The sequence below is a fragment of the Neodiprion virginianus genome, chromosome 4 (assembly GCF_021901495.1).
Source record: "Neodiprion virginianus isolate iyNeoVirg1 chromosome 4, iyNeoVirg1.1, whole genome shotgun sequence".
NCBI lineage: Eukaryota > Metazoa > Arthropoda > Insecta > Hymenoptera > Diprionidae > Neodiprion > Neodiprion virginianus.
This window is the reverse complement of record NC_060880.1, coordinates 12,906,081-12,924,210: the sequence shown is the minus strand read 5'-3', so window position 1 is coordinate 12,924,210 and position 18,130 is coordinate 12,906,081. Positions and strand designations below refer to the sequence as shown.

Sequence of the window (18,130 nt, the reverse complement as noted above, 5' to 3'; positions counted from 1 at the left end):
GACTGAGCGGACATCCCTGCCTTACCCCCCTCGCTGTCCAAAACGCCTCTCCTAGCTTTCCCCCGCTCCTTACTCGACTCTTTGTTTCCTTGTAAATTTCCTCTATCCTTACCCTTAGCCCTTCCCTCACCCCTCTCCTTTCCATAGTCTCCCACAGCACCTTCCTGTTCACTGAATCAAAAGCAGCTTTCAGGTCCACAAAAAACGCCACCATCTTTCCCTTATCCTTTCCCACCTGCCTATTGATTAAATAATTCAGTACGTATATATTGTCAATGGTGCCCATGCCTTTTCTGAAACCCGTTTGGTTTTGTGGTATCAAGCCCTTTTCTTCTACCTCTCTTTCTAACCTATCCGCTAATGCCATCGCATACACCTTGTATAGAGTTGGCATCAAAGTCACCCCCCTATACTCTTCTACCCTTTTCCCCTCCCCCTTCTTAACTATCGGCGCTATCAATCCCTCCCTCCAATCCTCTGGCCAGCCCTCCCCCACCCAAACTCTGTTACATGTTTTCCATATCCACTGCTCCATTTCTTCCCCCCCATACCTCCATACCTCGCTAACTATTCCATCCCCCCCTGGTGCCTTTCCATCCCTCAGCTTTCCTATCACCTTTCTAATCTCTTCCCTCTGCAGCTCCCCTTCCCCGTCCCCCTTCCTATTTACCGACTCCCCGCCTTCTGTTACCTTGCTTTCTACCCCGCCTAATAATCCCATGAAATACTCCCTCCACTCCTGATCTCCTATTTCTTCATTCACCCTCTTCCACTTCTTTCTTTCCCTATTAACTATCTCCCATACCTTGCTTTCTGTCTTTGCTTCCGCTGCTTCTTTTATGAATCCCTCATTTTCTTTCTTTTTTCTCTCCTCGCATAGCCTATTATATTCCCTTCTTCCCTTTCCATACGCGTCCCCTTCTCCCTCCCCCTTTCTCCATTTCCTTAGACTCTGCCTAACTTCCGCTTTTTTTCGCCTACATTCCTCATCCCACCATCCCTTTTTCGCTTCCCTCCCCCTCCCTCCAACATCTAAGGCTCGTCTAAACTCCCTTATTCTTTTCTCCATCTCTTTCCCTACATCCACTTCTCCTATCCCCTCCCATTTGACTTCTGTTTTAAACCTCATCCTACCCTCCTCCGTCCAGTCTCCTCTACTAGTTCCCCCTACTCTTTTTCCCTTCCTTGTCCTAGCCACTGCCCCCCTCAACCACACTATTACCGGGTGATGATCCGAGTCAACCCTATCCCCAATCTCTATCCTTTTGACCCTATCCCTCACCTCGATGTCTCCTATAGCGTAGTCTATCACTGTCACCCCTGCCCCTCCTACATACGTAAATTCCCCCTCCTCATCCCCCTCTATGTTCCCGTTCATTATTGCCCATCCTGTCTCCTCTAAAAATTGCACCAGCTGCCTACCTTCCGAGTTTATTTTCCTGTCCTTTGATTTCCTACTCCTACTCTCCTCCTCTCCTTCTCCCCAGCATCCTCCCCCCTCCTGCCCTGTCCTGGCATTAAAATCACCCCCCACTAACACTTTTACCCCTCCCTCTATCTCTTCTGCCCGCTCCTTCAATTCCCCTATCTTCTCTTTTAGGTCCCCATTTATGTATATTCCTACTACTACCCATTTTTCCCCCCCTACACTTATTTTCCTTGCTATCATGCCCTCTTTTACCTCTTCCCTCCCTCCCTCCCCACTTACTATCTCCCTTCTTACCCCTGACAGCATTCCGCCTATTGCTCTTCCCTTCCTATTTTTTCGCACCGCATACTGCACTTCCCATTCATACCCTACTGGCAACTTATTTCTAATCATTTCCCACCCCTTCTTTTCTATCCATGTCTCCATTAGAAATATTACATCCCACTCCCCTAGCCCCCTCCAGAAATCTTCATCCTTTCTCGCGAGCCCCGCCACATTCCAAAAAGCTACTTTCCACCCCTCCCTTACTGTCTCGCCTACTCCCCTCTCTCTCCTCCTTATCTCCCGCCCCACCTGCCTCTGTCCCCCCCCACTACCCATTCCCCCGACTGCCTTTCACTACGTACCCTTCCCTGTGCTTCTGTACTTCCCTCTTGTCTTTCCTCGCTTGCTGACCTTTCCCTATCGCTTTCTCCTACTTTTCCCCTCCCCTCCCTTTGCCCCCCTTCCCTCGCTCTCCCTGTACCATCTCTAAGCACCTCTCCTATCTCATCCCACTTCCACATTTTCCCTTCTATCCAGATCCTTGCATACCCTATTCTTACTCTGTTTCCCCTTCTCTCCTCACTAGCTGCTATCTCCCTCAACTTCCATTTCATTCTTCTCTCTGCCCAGGTGAGATCCTCGTCTATTCTCTCCTCCCTCCCTTTGAGTAGGCTTTTTCTTCCCATTACCTGCTTCTTTTGCTCCCTATTTCCTAGTCTTGCTATCCATATCCCCTTTTCTCCCCCCTTTTTCGCGCCTACCTCCCACATATCCTTTACCTCGACCTCTACCCCTATCAGCTGCAAAATCTTTTTCAACTCTTCCTTTTCTCTTCCCTTCTCAAGTCTCGCTCCTCTCACTACTATATTTCCCCTTCTTTCTTCCCTTTCTTTCCTCTCTATGGCCCACTCCATCTCTTTTAATCTATCTATTGCTACCTGCGCCACTTCCGCATTCCCCTGTACCTGCCTTTCTCCCCCTCCTTCTGCACTCTTCTTTTCTAATCCTAACAGCCTCTCCTTTACCCTTTCCATCTCCCCCCCTCTCCGCTCTTCTACCTCTTCTAGTCTTTTACCTAGATCCCTTATCATTTCCTTCATCTCCCCCCTCTCTACTTCCCACTGCTCTTCCCTTCTAGTCATTTCGCCTTTAATCTTTTCCATTTCTTCCCTGATCCCCCTTCCCTGCCCTTTGACCTCCTCTAGACCTATCTTTAGCTCTTCCCTAATCAACCTTAGCATATCTTGTATACCCCCTCCCTCTGCCTTCCCTTCCTCCCCTGTCTTACCCTCCGGCGACCGGTGCACTTTCCTGCTTTTCCCAAATACTCTTTCTCTTTCCTGCAACCCGTCTACCTCCTCCTCCCCTTTTTCCCCTTCCTCCTCCCGCTTTCTCTTCCATAAGTCTAGCACCGTCACCGATCCCAGGCTATGCCTCCTATCCCTCCCTAACGCTGCTACTGCCCCCGGCCTACCTTTCTTTTTCTCCTCCTCTTCGCTGTTCGCCCCTTCTTTTTGGCCACCCGCGTTACTCATACTCTTTCTCTCCTTCACCGCTCCCTACCTTATCTATCCGCCGCCTACCTGTCTACTCTATCCCCCTTCTTACTCCCTAGGTGTCACTGCCTCTTCCTATCTTATCCGAATCGTTGCCGTCCGCCAGCTCTTTCTGCCTAACCTCAAAACTCTCCCCCTTCTTTCTTTTTCACCCGCCCTTCCCTTCTATCCCTGCCTCCCTATTCCCTTCACCCGACCTCCCGTCTATGTCTTTCCCGCTCCTTCTCTGCCCTATTTCCTTTTCTCCTCACCTTTGCTATCCTGCTAAATTCTCGCCTTTTCTCTCGCACTCTTTCGCACACCTGTCACTCACATTAAAACAGAAACGGAAGTCCATGAGGTCGGTGGTATAAATTGTGAATTTGACTCATTACCTCATTACCTCATAGCCACCACGATCCCGGTGAAAGGCGGAAGCGAAGACACTCTACGGAAAGATGCCAAACCTACCGATCACCCATTCCTCGTAACGTCACGTAATCTTTCTATTTTTTTTAACCTCATTTCCCGCACTTGAAATATTAATTTTACCGTAATCATTCCCCAGTTGATAATAACGTGTCATCGAATGGTAAGCCCAAAGTCATGCAGTCGACTTAATTGTAAATTTTACAATCTGTGGCATCGCTGAACCGCCACGTGCATGACATGAAATAACATGGTTGTCTTCATCCCGAATCTTCGAGAGCGATATCAAAAATCATCTGATGCATCGGAAGGCCAACAACTAGTGTATCAAATGGTGAAACTGCCACTATATTTGGAACAAAGGGATGAGATGTTTCTGATTTATTTTCAACTGTTCAACTATTACCGATGTCATAAAAGACGAGCTAATATTTCGATATGTGTTTTTCCCTGATCTACCGAATTTAGTTACCGATTACGTAATTTGTGACAAAAGTAACTTATATTTCGGCGTATTTTAACGTGTGTGTGATAAATGAATGTAAAAATATATATTTTTAACCTTAATTAATATGAACGGTTGAATTACCGTATTAATCTGGTATTACGTAATGCAACTTGTACCGAATTTTTAAAGGAAATAATTCTTACACACTCGAGACTTTTTTTTTTTGCTCGTGAAACAATATATATATATGTAAGCCAATAATTATATTGTTAGGTAGGAATGAAGATTAGGGTGATAATCCACATATGTAAGATGCAGTTAACAACTGTAATATTAAAAATATGTACAAGTTAGTGAAATACAGAGATATTACCATTTACTAATAATCTTATAGCTAACCTGAATCTATACAATTGCCGATAGCAAACCCTTGTATACATCAATATAATGACATTGATGCTAACAGCTCGGAGTCTTGTTACATACTGACTCTCACACGCGTGTCAATAAGCGACGCAGCCAAGCTTGATTACGCACAAGCTTACATATATATATATATATATATATTGTAACGTGGCAGTTCGGCTAGGCCTGCCCGTTGCAAGAGACTCCCTGAACCCTGGGCGAGATCCCGGAATCGGGGTTTAGAAAATCGAGTCGCGAAATAATCCTAGAGAGCGCCAGAACTGGAGTCACGCACCCGAGCTTCGACAGGGACGAAATAGCGCATTGCGACCAAGATATTTCAGGCTTTTGTTCTTTTTATTTTTTTTTTGAGTGCACCGGCTACCCTCCAGCGACCAACTCCGACGCCGAACATCTTTCGAGGCAAGGCGAAACCACGGAGATCTCGCGGGAAGGACACCGAGGCTGCGGAGGGGGAGGCAACGCAGAACCCTGCAGCGCGGGAATCCAAGGCGGACGCGATTCCCGCTGGCGGCCGGCGCGCCGCAGCCTCGGTGTCCTTCCCGCGAGATCTCGTCATGATGACGTCACGAAAAATTAGCGTGACGAGATCAGCGTTGCGACCAGTGCTGCCAGAAAGCGGGTAAAAAGTACCCCTTCCCTTAGCTGTGTTGTGTGTGTGCGCTCTCTTCATTGCTTGGTAGGGGAACATTTCCCCTCGATTTGTCAGCTGACTCGGCATCGTTCGGCTTCCGTCGCCATCCCGACACACCGACGTGCACCGTTGACGTTGTGTGAGATGCGCGCAAGCTGCTAGGGAAGGGGTACTTTTTACCCGCCTTCTGGCAGCACTGGTTGCGACCATCCGAGATCACTCGAGTTCTGGCGACCAACTAAGGTGAACGGGTGTTGCGAGGTAGATTCGTGTTCGAGTTTTTAAAAAAAAGAAAAGTAATCGTTGCGAGGAATAATGGCGAGCGTGAAGCACGAGGGAGTCGGGTCCTTCGTTTCTTGGATGTGGAGCGGTAAGCGCTGTTAACCTTCTTGCGAGAGAATCTCGAGAGATCATTAGTAAAGGCTTGCCGAGGACGGATAGCCAGTGAGGATTGGCGTTAGCAACTGTACTCGAGATTCTTTAGCCGATACATTTGCTTGGTGACCGTAGCCTGAGTTGCGCGTAAGGGAGTAGCGTCAATTTCGGGGGATCCAGGAAATCGAGTCGAGTCACGGGTTGAGCCGAGACATTATTGCCTCGAGTTTGAGTGTAACCGAAATCCGTTACACGGGGTCATTTTACTTCGTCCGATACACCCTCCGTTCTCGTGTAGGTCGCGAGCAGTCTCACGGGGAGCATTCGAATTCGCGACTGCGTCCCGCCGTCGCAGAGAAAGTAAAGCTCGGGTGCGCGCCAATAAAAATATGCGTTCCTAGAGGAGGGTCGTGGGTGCCGCGACGAGCCTCGCCTCAGTTTAGTTTTTTTTTTTTGGCATAATCAGTTAGTATTAAGGTGGCGATTAGCGCCGTTTTGTAGAGGACGATCGCGAGCAGCGCGTCGCGTCCGATTTTGCTTTTGGTTTCTTTTAGTGTGTAAATTAGCGGTCACGAGTAGTATAGTGACTAGCGCACGTAGGCCGTAGAGGTCTTCGGGATCCCTTCATATTTTGTTTTCTCTTTTTTTTTCTTCTTGATTGATTATTTTGTTTGCTCGTTCTTTTTTTTTGTAAGCTAAGCGCTTGCGTTTGGGATCGCGAGGACAAGCTTCCGCAGTATTGTTATTATTTTTAATTTTTTTTTGTATTATCGCTATTTTGAAATATATTGTTTAACTTTCTTGCGGCTTTGTGAAATAACTTGTCAACGTACGTGTGGCGTATCTCTCTCTACCCAAAAATTACCCCTCCCCTCTCCGCGGTACTGAGCTACCGAGCATATGGTCGCGGTATATCGTATTACCGATTTCGAGGCGTGTTGACCACGCCAGGCGCCCAACAAATTTCGCGGTCTTATTGCAGGTTCAGGGGACATCGTGGACGTCAAATTATTGTGCACGCGGTAAGTTCTCGGTCATTTTCTCCGAGTGACCGAGGTGCAGAAAAATCCACGTCACAATATATATCTATTTTATTTAGAGGGGCTTACTTTCGGAGTTGGCTAGGATAAGGGCTTGACTTTACAATGATATAAATATAAATTATATTAACGCTGAGCGTACAATACTTGATTCTCGTTGGGATATTCGCGATTTATCCACGCGACACCCAATCCATGCAGGGTCCACGGCCATGGACTTCCGCCGAACCCTGATTTTATTTTTCCCGCAATAATCGATTGCTCTCGCGACTCTCGTTCCAAACGCTCGCTTATCACTCTCACATCTCACTCTCTCCTCCTCGCTCGTTTCGCGCATATATATATAGCTCCTCCCTCGGTTTCTCGAACCTTCTGGAGACTTCTAGACTATTCTAGCTTTACACATGGCCGCTTCCGCTTCCGGCTCCCTCACGCCGTCTCTCGTACATACGTTTCACAACCTTCGCACGGCAAATTCGATTTCGATTCAATTTTTCTTCAACATTCGGCCATCCGACAGTTTGCTCGTCCTCGAGCTTCACGCTCATACATTCTCACACAACGCCAATATCAAATACTACGCTCTCACATTTCATCACGCACACTCTTAGTTTACATTTACATTTCGTAGTCTCGTAAGTGAGACGGAACACGTTTTGCACGTTTCGGTCGCGCACTCACACTCATCACTTTGTCTCGGTCGATTTCAGCTGATTTATCAGGTGGTTTCGCTTTCGTCGGTTCCACTTCTTCGCTCGGCGATGTTTCTTCCTCGTCGTCGCTTTCACCGCTGGACTCTTCGTTCGACGGTTTCCACAACTTCAGTTGACTAGCGTGCGCTGTTGACGCATAACGTTTTCCCTGTGCACTGTCGTTTAAATCTGTCACATGATACGTATCTCCAGGCCACTTTTTCACAATAACCAACGGACCACGGTATTTCGGCTGGAGTTTTGTCGATTCGCTTGTAGCATTTGGTGCCGTTTTCATGTACACGATGCTACCTTCGTTGAACTCTGTACTTTTAATTCGTGATTTATTGTGACGACACTTTATCTTTTCCTGGGCGACGCGAATGCTCTGTCGCGCTTCTTCTTGCAATTCGGTTGGATCTCGATACATTTCACCTTCCTCGTACGAACATTTCCGAACTTCTCCTTCGTCTCGACGCGGTACATAACCATAAACGAGTTCAAAGAGGCTCTTACCGGTCGTAGCATTTTTCATCTCGTTTATATCACTTTGAATCTTTCGTATGTTTTTGTCCCAAGTTCGTCCTTCATCTTCTTCCAGATTACCACGAATCGCAGGTACAAGTGTGGCATTCAAACGTTCCACTTGCCCGTTTGCTTCCGGATGTCTCGGCGAGTTCAAAGTGTGTCTAACACCATGCTGACGACAAAATTCTTCGAATGTATTCGAGGTGAAACACGTTCCTCGGTCGCTGACAATTTTCATCGGAGCACCATACTCCCGTACAAACTCTTCCAAAATTCGTATCACCGTTACTGTCTTTGTGTCTTTGACTGCCCTAATACACGAAAATTTTGTTAAATTATCCACAATCACGAACACATACTTGTTTCCTCGGAAACTCATGACAAACGGGCCCAAATGATCCATGTGTATTACCGTGAATGGTCGGTTTCCGGGGGGAATGGGATGTAGTTCGCCTTCTTATCGACCAGGTTTTGACTTCGCGACTATACACTGTAAGCATGCTCGAATGTGACGCTTCACGTACGCTCTGCTCCAAAATTCTTGACACCGTTCGCTCGACACCAGGGTGACTCTTCATATCGTGAAATCGTACAACAATACGTTTCCTCATACTTCTTGACACAACATACAACAATTTCTCTCCTTTTCGTTTGTACAAAATTCCGTTATGCAACTCATAACCATCCACACATCCTTTTTCGTAACGTGTTCTTTTTGCTAACGCTTTAGACAAAATTTCTTTCTTTAACTTCAAACTTTCATCGATACTTTGGTACAATAATACTGTATCTTCTTCGGTACTCACTGACAATACGTTCACTCGTTTTAACATCTCGGGTGATTCGACTGGCGCTCTACTCAACGCATCCACATGTGCTAACTTTTCACCAGGTCGATGGATAATACGATAGTCGTACTCGCTCAACAAATCGTTCCAACGAATAATTTGGGGATTCAACGTTTTATGAGTACTCAAATGACATAAGGCCTGACAATCCGTGACTGCCGTAAATGCAATATTCGCCAACATTGTTCTCAAACGTGTAACTGCCCCAACTATGGCTAACAATCCTAATTTCGAACTGTGGTAACGACTCTCTGTCTCACTCGTTCTTCGGCTAATTGTATAGACCAAACGTAATTTACCGGTGTTGTCTTTCTGCATTAACATTCCTGCTAAACCCGCTGAGCTCGCGTCCGCATGCAATTCTGTTTCTGCCTTCGGGTCGTACGTTTGCAAAATCGGTTGTTCAGTTAAATTGGTTTTTAATACTTCAAACGCTCGTTGCTGAGACTCTTTCCATTCAAATCGTACATCACTTTTCAAGAGATTCGTCAACGGTGCCGCAAACTGCAAAACGAGGTACAAATTTTCGGAAGTAGCTCGTCAAACCTAAGTAACGACGCACTTCATGTACATTCTTTGGTACTGGAAATTCTTTAATCGCTAGAACCTTGTGTTGACCCGGTTCAATTCCTCCGGCTGATATTTCGTGCCCCAAATACGCGACTTTCGGATACAAAAAACGACATTTCGACAATTTAATCGTGAGACCCGATTTTCTCAACGCTTCTAACACCAGTCGTATTTCGATATCAAATCTCCCCAGCTGTTTCCCGGTATCAGAATATCATCCAAATAAAATAACGCTACTTCGTCCCGTAATGGACTAAGAGCTTTGTGCATTGCCTTGCTGAAATAGGCGGGCCATTCATTAAACCAAAAATCATACGGGTAAATTCTACAGTCTCTTCTGGTGTTATTATTGCCGTTTTCTCCCTCGCGTTTTCTGTCAATGGTATTTGCAAATAACCATGGGCCAAATCTAGTACAATAAATACCGAACTATTTCGAATTTGTGCGAAATCATCATCAATATTAGACAGTGGAAAATGAACTCTTTCTGTGATGGAATTTAATTTTCGAAAATCTACACACAGTCTCGATTCGCCCGTTTTCTTTTTAACTGATAATACTGGGCTAGCATAAGACGATTCGGTTTCTGTTACAATACCTGCTTTCTTCCACTCGCTCACAAACTCACGAATTTCCTCTCGCTCACGGATCGTAGCTCGATACGGTTTACACTGTACTGGCAACGCGTTTTCTTTGACCTTAATGTCCATAAAAACTTCTTTCGCACACCCTAAATCATGCAATCCAGTCGACACACAATCTCTAAATTCGTTGAGTAACTCTTTCACTTGTCGACGCACAGCTTCCGGTTGGTCTTCTCCGATGTTGATCTCTTCCACGGAAATTTCTTCGATGTCTCGCGATGGTCGTTCCACAAACTGAACATTCGATATTTCACCGTTTACTGTCACACGTCCTTTTGGAATTTTTCGTTCACCAATTCCCCAATTTGACACTGGCACAGAATAATTTTCTGCACAATCCGCGACGTTAATTAACGAAATTGAATTTGGCGGTAGCACAATGTTCTCAACCGTCGCTAACCTCGTAAACGTTGACGGTTCACACTTGATAGGCAATTCGTGTTTTCGATACACAGTAAACTTGTTGCCACTTTTATTAAACGCGACACCCGGCGACTTGGTATAATTACGACCGATCAACACATCCACGGCTTGTGTATTATCCGGCACTACATTCATCGTCGTGTCGTTTACTTCAACTCCGTCGATAACAATCGTTGCGACGATTTTACCGAGGCTTTCCACGACGAACTCCGGCTCCAGGACCAAACGGCTTCAAATTACTTCTTACCGGTAAAATATCGAACCGTTCTTGCAATGCCCGTGTTGCCCGAATAGTACACTCCGCACTACCTGTATCTATGAATGCTGGTACTTCGCGTCCGTTCACTATTGCCATTTTCAAATACTTTTCCGCTGTACTGTCACTTTTATCGCCGATCGTTTGAACTGTCCGATTCTCACTATTCACTACGTTATCGCTGTTACTATTATTTCCTTCTCCGCTGCGACAAAATCGACTAATGTGACCTCTTTTATTACACTTGTAACACGTCGGCCCTCGCCGTTCCTCCGGACATTCTCTCATCAAATGCCCCGTCTTTTTACAATTGAAACACACACGTTCACTACTCGACCTTTCGTTTTTCGATGGGTTTGTATTCCGCGTGTCACTTGTCGCTCTGTTCTCTCGCGCTCGATTCGGTTCACTAGTGCTCCGCTGATTTCGTTGTCTCGACGTTACCGGATCGCGATTGTTACGATGAAATCCTTTTTGTTTTGTTAGCGTTTTGTCATAATACAAAATATCGTGTAGCAATTCGTCTTGCGTCCCTTGATACGCTGGCATCACTAAATTAAACAATTCACGCGACCACAACCCACTGAGTATTTCCAGTTTCTCATCTCGGAACGTCAGTCCGAGGGGCGCGCACAATTTTGCTTTTGAATGAAAATAGCTAGTTAACGACTCGTTCCGTTCTTGGCGACGCGCTTCCATGCGTACCCACTTCGATGATTTATCTTCGCGCACAATAAACGTTTCAGACAAAGCTTTGCGGAAATCGTCCCAAATCTGAAGTTCTCTCACTCGCGCTCGTGCCCAATCTCGCGCACCTGCCTTAAGATGCATTCGTACTGCTGTTAACAGGTATCCGTCGGGCCATTAATGCGGTCGTTGCATCGACTCCAAGTTGTCTATCCATTCTCGTGCACTGAGACCATCGTCCTCACCAGTGAAATCCTCGATATTCTTCGACAAATCAGGGATCACATGATAACTGGGTATTGAGCTCGCGACCTGCTGTACCGGTTGTGACTGTTGTTGCTGAGTTACCAGCAGTCCCGCTACCAATTGCGCAACTGCCTCGTGACTTTCGGTCGATAATATAGTACGCAGTGCGTTGACCAGTGCTGGCACTACCGGTTGCTCCGTTACCGACGATTGTCCTCTCGGGGGATCTCGATTTACCGACTGTTCGCTGCTTCCATGGGACTCATTTGACCCGAGCGGTGGTCGTCCCGCTCCTTGACGCTGGCTCGTCAATGTTGCTGGCAAGAAGGGATCTCGTCCCGCCTGTTCGCCATTTTGATTATTTTCCAAGACGACATGTGCCAACGATCTCGCTTCGACGCCATGTTGCTCATTTCTACCCGGGGTGACATTTTCTCTCGATGATGCACGTTGTCCTGCGTAGCCCCGTCCAAATGATCGTCCCAGCATCATTTCTTGGCCCTCCCGCTACACAAAATTTTCAAATTCTCGCTCGTCCACCATTCACACGACTCTTGCACTCGGCGCACGCGCGATTCACTTTTTTTTTATACGCGTCGTATATCTATATTTTACTAAAACACGTATGCATATATATAGCACATACAAATATATACATATATATACCGGTATCGTTTTCTTTTTGGCGCGCACTATCCCCACTTTCAGAGTTTTACTTTTTTGAAGGGTTAAAAGATAAGTATCCCACTTCTGATATTTTAAAGGAAATAATTCTTACACACTCGAGACTTTTTTTTTTTTTTGCTCGTGAAACAATGTATATATATATATTGTGACGTGGTGTTTCGTACCCCGTCACTTTGTTTAATTATCGCATTCCCCTAGGTACAAATATCGCTAATAATAACTAAAGCGCGTCTGAGGCCAATACTCCAAAAATGAACGACTAATTATCTTTAAGTTGAATTCTCTTTATTATGCTAATTTTATTTTATTTTCTAATTCTGTAATGCTCTGCGAGAACCATCTACGAGACCTTTGCGTCAAGAAACCAGAATACTGCCTGACAGGGGTCACGTACCAGCTCAACATCGACCACCACCGACTACAGACGAACGAATACCGCTGAAACCACTCCCGATGGATGCCTATCTAGTTGTCGAACAGGGTCGTGCGTGATGCACAAACAGTACCTACGACTATTTAAGACTTATCGGCCAGGAGCCGAACCACGAATGAATGCTTCTACCGCTCGGATGAATCGTCAGGCGGCGTACAGGGCTGTGCGTCAAAAACACAACAAAGCCTCCCGTCGACGATACTTGTCAGCCTGGAGCTGAACCGACCCTAACACCTACTAAGTCGTTGCCTATCAAATAGAGGACGGTTTTCTCTTCACGAACCGTCCTATCGAAGGACTGCGGCGTGGAATAGGCTAGACTATGCTGACCACGTGGATCTGGTGAATATAGTGTGGGGATCCGGGTTGAGGGCCATCACCACCAGATCGTTCCGGCATAAGGGCTTCAATGAGCAAGGGCCGGGAGTACCAGTAAAGCAAGGAATGAGTTACAGTCGGTCGCAAGTCCAAAGGACCGGTGACGTAATATTGCCGCACACCTCAATATCGCAACATATGAGCAGTACGACCTCCCCTCTCACCAACGATACCGCACAGCTGAGGGAAAACATCTCCGTCCACCTTCCGACGTCCCGATGCCTCGATACCTGTAGTCGCAGAAGAAGAAAAACTAGCGGCGAGGGATTATCGCCGCCTATCCGTAGACCAGACCTACGCGACCTGCTGACCAATTAGAATACCGCAAATTTGAGGAAAAATCACGTGACAGCAGCGCGACGAGGATCAGGATCATCGCTCGTCTCGACACTCTACGATCAGTTCTCGAATAATAAAGACGTGCTTTTGTTAAGCTCTACGATCAGTTCTCGAAAAATAAAGACGTGCTTTCCTTTTATTAACACTACGTTCAGTTATCGCTAATAGCAGACGTGCTTTTCTTTTGTTAACTCTACCTTCAGTTTTCGTTAATTGCAAACGTGTTCTTGTTATCGCTACGCAAGTCGCCGTAACGCTATCGTATCGCATTCTCTAGCACCTGTTAGATCTTCTTTTACGTAAGTGAGGTTCCTTTTCTATTTTGTGAAGCCACGAGAGTACTTGCAATATATCGTACCTTTACCTTTATCTCTCTTTCTCTTTATCTTGCAGTTGGTCTGCTTGAACCAATTGGGCTCGTACTCTTTCCCTTTATCTTGCAGTTGGTCTGCTTGAGCCAATTGGGCTCGTACCCTTTCTCTTTATCTTGCAGTTGGTCTGCTTGAGCGACCTGAGCTCGTACCTTATTCTCTCTTATCTCTTATCTTGTCCCTTTCTCTTTCTTATTGCAAGTAGCCTCGCGACTGGTTAACTATTACTTACGCATTGTTAGTGACTATTGCTTTATTTCCTTATCTTTCTCTTCTAGAATATCTAAATGTCTAATATCGCTGTATAGCAGCGCGTTCTGTTAAATGATCAATTTTTATCTTAGCTATTAAGCATTGATATTTCGCTATATTTTCTCTGATTAGTTCATATCTGGCTCTTTACCTATTACCGTTGATTATCGTATCTTAGTGAGTGTACCGCGTGAGCGATCTTACATCGCTGCGTGGTCCCGCTCGTCGTTCATTTGACATTGGAGTATTGTGCCGTATCGCATAACATCTTTTTCATTATTTTCGTCGCTAATATCGCTGATCGTAGTTGTCCGTAGTCTCTTTGGTTTGTCGTATGTTGCATATTAACTTTCTTGAATATTATTTGCCTTATCTTGAATTATCTTTTATCGTACCGCGTATTATCTTTCTTTCTTCTCGCGCTTACCGCAAACTAGAGACTACGCATTATCTGTTAGTACCTATATTTTATAATAATTTTCTACTTGACCTGTTGCCTTGAATTTATCTTGTAATTCATAAGTCCCTGTCTTTGCATATTTCTGATAATTCTGGTAATGTGATAACTATTACAATTTTTGTATCTCGCATGTGTTTTATAATCGCTTCGCATATTTTATGGTTTACCTGCTTAATGCTTAATTTAAGTACCGTATATCTTTTCTGTTCTGCATATTCATTATAAAACCGTATTAATCATTACCTTGAATCATAGTATCGCGAGCTTACGCATATTTCCCGCTTATTCGGAAAACGTTCCGTTATTTGTTAAATCTCTCGCTTAACTTTCCTCTGGCTGTACATATTGTTAATTATCGCATTTATCGTAATTGTATCTCAATCTCTTCAGCTACTTGCTGGTTATTAAATTTATCGCTTCTTAATCAATGTATTCGATACTATTTCTGCTTTACCTGTTTCTTATTTTGTCTATTGGATTCGACCCCTTCCCTCTACCATTATCTTGTCTATACTGAGCAAGCTGTGCAAAACCGTCGTAGAACCTGACCTTACCTTTACCTATTACCTATTACCTTCACCCTTACCTTATCTTTTTCTCTAAATATCTATTCTCTTTGACGCATGTGCGTCTGGCGCCCAACAATCATATCTTTCTTTTATCGTATCTCTTTCTATGTCTAATTATTCAGGTTAGTGACTGCGCCGTAGGGTGACCAATTATCTCATTTGTTCGTTCAACCCTCGCGAGAAATTTTATCGTGTTACAAAATGGCGCCCAAAGTGGGGCCACGATAGTAACGAAAATAATTGTCGGTCACAATATATATCTATTTTATTTAGAGGGGTTTACTTTCGGAGTTGGCTAGGGTAAGGGTTTGACTTTACAATGATATAAATATAAATTACATTAACGCTGGGCGTAAAATACTTGATTCTCGTAGGGATATTCGCGATTTACCCACGCGACATCCAATCCATGCAGGGTCCACGGCCATGGACTTCCGCCGAACCCTGACTTTCTCTTTCCCGCAATAATCGATTGCTCTCGCGACTCTCGTTTCAAACGCTCGCTTATCACTCTCACATCTCACTCTCTCCTCCTCGCTCGTTTCGCGCATATATATAGTATAACTCCTCCCTCGGTTTCCCGAACCTTCTAGAGACTTCTAGACTATTCTAGCTTTACACATGGCCGCTTCCGCTTCCGGCTCCCTCACGCCGTCTCTCGTACATACGTTTCACAACCTTCGCGTGGCAAATTCGGTTTCGATTCAATTTTTCTTTAACAGAATATTCCCGGTAGGTATCGCTAACCGAAAAATAATCAAATAAATATCCTGATAATGTACTCATGACTCATAAGAGATAAAGAATTGATATTCAATCGAATCACTAATTAAAAGTTTGACTTTTTCTTTATATTCAATTTCTTTAATTCATTTCCGAATTCAACATACGTATTCATTACTATTTATGTGTTTTGTCTTTCCGTTCATTACCTTGTTATATTACCGACTTAAATTCAGATCATATTCTCCTATATTCATACGTTTATGTAAAATGGAAATCTACAGTAGGGGGAGCTCTTCGTTTGTAAGCTAGGTTTCAAGGTAAGTTAACGCAAGACAATTGGTCTATGAGGGCCAATCTGTGGGTGCTGACAGGACGTTTTGTCTATTCACATTCTATGAGTGGAGGATGTTGAGGAATGCTTACAAATTTCTTGTCTCACGTTCTCCGTGTTTGGTATGCATATGAACCTTTTCAAATTATTGTCTAAAATGTGTTGCCGGAGTTCATCATTTCGAATATGACATTCAGTATCCTGTATACAAGGTAATGTGAAAATACATGCCGTTCAAATATATGTACGCTGCTTAGAATTGCGTAGCTGCGAGTTGGTTTTGCTTGTTAACTGATGGCATGATGCATGAGAATTATAAATGTAGTCATGCTGTACAGTATGATGGTAACTGCAGGGTTGATATAGATCTAAGAACTTATGGTAAACCATGTAAGACGCTGTTACGGTGATTGCACGTCGGTAATTAGTGGCGCGGAAAAGATGCAGCTGCGATTACAGGCTGAAACCTAACAAACCTACGTTCTGTGGCCAAAAAAAGGATTAAATCGAAAAAAGCAAATATATGAAAAAAGAAGAATAATGCACATCAGGAAAAAAACAAAAATTAAAAAAAGCAAAAATTTGAAAAAAAAATGTAAAAAAGTAGTTACCAAAACTTTCCACATCCATGTCGTTAGCTCTGGTTAAATCTAAAGGAAAGTCTCGAAAATTCTCATACGGGTTCAGTATTTTATATCCGCTTGAATGGGTCGAGTAGAAAGCTGCTAATTCGTCCTCTCTCTTGAAAAGAGGCACCATGTAATCTTGGCCCGGGGCGCCAGTTGTGCTAAATCCAGCACTTATCCTATTTGCGCGTTTGTTAAGTTTTATTAGAATCGGAGACAGATATCTGGGTATCTTTTTTTCTGAGTGAAGTCCCAATATTGATAATTGCTTTTTATTCAATTTGTCTACCCATTTTCATTCAATAGACCTATCGGAATTGGACTGACCATTGTTACGTGGGGGTGAGGGTGTACTGAGCGGTGGTAGTTAATGATTAATTGAATAATCAAGCTCCCACGTAACGACAATGAATAATTATTAAAACTAAGAGAAGACCTACCTTTCGATAAGCCGGTAATTTGTAGGATCGTGTTGCTACAGTCCTGTACAGGTCTGTGAGGTTTATTTAAATTGTTGAGGCAATTTTATAATAAAGAAAGTGGGAAGAAGGTCGTTCAAAATAAATGTTTAATATGATTTAACTGGTAAAAGATGAAGTATATTCTGTTTCTATTTGGTTATTGAAATGTCTGGTAACAATCAATGGTGATGATGATATATGAGCCGAAAATAACAATTTATAAAGTGTTCAAGTTCATACAAATCGTGTGTTATAATATTCTAAAGGATATTATTATTTGGTACCAGGAACATCTTCTCTGAACGATGGTTAACTAGCTGGTCGTGATTATTGGATTGTATCTCTCTTTTTAGATTATCTTGAATCAATATATATATATATATTATGGTTAAGTCTTATTCGTTAATTCTTGGAAACAATAAGTACGATTTAATTAGGGGTAGTGAAGCTAGCCACCAATTCTAGACTTGATTTTGAATGAAAATTACTGAAGTAGATTTTGATTATAAAGGTGAAACAAGAGTTCGTTTAATTTCGAAGATTAACACTCGGATTGACTTAGCTTTAGGTGAATCGGTCGACGAGATTGAGAGCCGTCGGATCGTGTCGGTCTGCGTCGGTAGAATGCTGGACCAGGGGCCTCACCTCAAGTTTGGAAGAGTTGATCAATCGAACGGTGTTGAACGTCGGTCACTTAGTCTTTTAGATTTGGAATTATATTTAAGATTACCTGATTCGATTGAATCAGGGCCGAACTCAATTTAATTATGGAAAATGGAATATCATAAAAATGTCTATTCACAGAAAAGATGTAAACGTAGAAGAAAGTGAGTCTCTTGCAGCTAATAGAATAACTGAATGCTCGAATTTGACGAATTAGCGCGAGACTTTAGGCCGGTCACAACTAAGATTTTCCGAACGCTACTATTGCTCGAGAGGGCTAATCCGGGTTTACGTCCACGCACTTCGCGACTTGACAGACGTAAGACATGGCTGCTTGGGCCAGAGGGTATTAATAGGGAA

At 44.1% G+C, this 18,130-nt stretch overlaps 1 protein-coding gene across 4 annotated transcripts in view; it reads right to left on the bottom strand.

Annotated features, from left to right (window-relative positions):
- Positions 1-18,130, bottom strand: part of LOC124303006 (transmembrane protein 8B-like) — a 498,471-nt gene that overhangs the window by 119,355 nt on the left and 360,986 nt on the right. The gene's annotated exons all lie outside the window — the stretch shown is intronic.